A 2140-nucleotide genomic window follows, 5' to 3' on the forward strand; every position below is an offset into this window, starting at 1 on the left:
AAGACAATTTAAAATGTTTCTTTGCAATTGCAGATACAATGGCAGAATACATAAACAGACCTCTCAAAATTACATGCAAGTCATGAGGTCACCTTCAGCTTCCTTTATGATCTCCATAATTCTAAAGAAACACTTCTTCGTTTTAGCAGAAATATAAAAATGGCATTGTATATATTTTAATAATTAAGATTAAATTCACACTGATATGAAATGAATTTGTATAAAGTTAAATCTGCCTAAAATTTTTTTTCCAATGAGAATCAACAGCTATAGAAATACTAAAATCTATGTTTGAATTAATTTATCAGAAATTGGAAGTAGGGGCTGGAATTGTCAGGTAGGGTGCTTGCCAGGCATGCATGAGGCTCTGGGTTCTAGTCAAAGGAGAGAGATGGGGGAGGGGAGGGGAGGGAGGGAGCGGGGGGGGGGGAGGGAGAGGGGGAAGGAGGGAGAGGGGGAAGGGGGAAGGGAAGAGAGAGAGAGAGAAATAGAGAGAGAGTGCACAAGCAAGCTCAGTGTTACTGTAGTCTTTAAATACTTTATCACTTGGGCCAACAGAAAGAGCCTCTTTAGAATGAAAACTTATCAAAACTGATATTGCATTTGGCTAAGAGTGGCAAGTGTGGCTTTCAGTCACATCTGCCGAAGAAAGAAATTACATGATATGAATTTCATATCTATTGAGGATAGAAAGCATAGTTTTTGATGAAATTTCAGAAAACTGAGCTGTGGTGATTTGAATGAAAACGGCCCTCATAGTTTTTAGGGAATGGCATTATTTGAAAGGACTAAGATGTACGGCCTTATTGGAGTAGATGTGGCCTTGTTGGAGGAAGTGTGCCATTGGGCGTGGGCTTTGAGGTTTCAAATGCTCAAGCCAGGCCCAGTGGCTCTCTCTTCCCGCTGTCTGCTGATCCAGATGTAGAACTCTCAGCTACTTCTCCAGCGCTGTGTCGGCCTGGATGCCACCATGCTTCCCTCCATGATGACAACGGACTGAACCTCTGAACTATAAGCCAGCCCCAATTAAATGTTTTCCTTTATAAGAGTTGTCCAGGCCATGGTGTCTCTTCACAGCAATAAAACCCTCACTAAGACATGAGCCAAAAAGAAATGTACGCCTAATTAAGATTATTTATAAACCATTAATTATATAAAATGATAGCATCAAAATATTATTTTGGCAAGTTTTAAGTTATATGTGGTTTCTCATTAATCAATATTTTGCCTCTTATAGGAGCATTTTGTACTGCACTTCTTTCCTGGTTTTTGAGCTGAGAGCCCATGTTTTCCTTTTGCACTAGGCTCAGCAAGTTATACAGCCAGCCCTAACCTCAGGCAAGGGTGTGACTGAGTTTTATCAAGTCCTAAAAGAAGACAATGCTCTCTATAAATGTTGAGGGGGTGTAGGAAAAGAGCAAGAAATGCAAGACAACGCATACTCTTAAAGTGTTTCATATAAAATCATGTTGTAGTGGGCATTTCATCTATCTTAAGAGGAAAATACTAATGAACCACTGGGAGTTAGAGTAGAGAGTGAGGCATAAGAAAATAAGTTTTTACGTTTGTTCTGAGGTTGTCATCAGGGGAAAAAGAGCATTTTTGTTGAAGTTATGGCTTTGACATAAAAACCATAAGTTTATCTGGATGAAAATCCATTCAGATAAAGATCAAATCAGATACAGCAGGCCTGTTGGGTTATTCATCAATATTCTATGGTTTTTCAAGGATGCAGTCTCATTTTTTTTCCGAAGAGCATATAGATGACTGCAATGGTGTGAGCCATGTTTGTCTTGGTGTTTCTCTGGAAATGTTGACACTCAGGATTAGAAAGATGAGCCATCAGTTAGGAGTGCCTGCTGCTCATCAGAGGAGCTCCAGTCCCAGTACTCACCATCACACGTAACTCCGGCTCCAGGGGATCTGACACCCTCTCTGGCTCCATCGCATCAGCACACACAGCACACAAACATACATGAAAGTGCACACAAATAAAATAAGAAGATAAAAGACTCTAAATGGACTTTACAGTAGAGACAAATTCACAATAAAGATGGTTTACTTTTGACAATGTGATAGCAGAGAAGAAAACTTCCAGCAGATCAGTTTGCTTCCTGTGGATCTAACACAGATGGACTGA

The sequence above is a fragment of the Acomys minous genome (assembly GCF_964271855.1).
Source record: "Acomys minous genome assembly, chromosome: 15".
NCBI lineage: Eukaryota > Metazoa > Chordata > Mammalia > Rodentia > Muridae > Acomys > Acomys minous.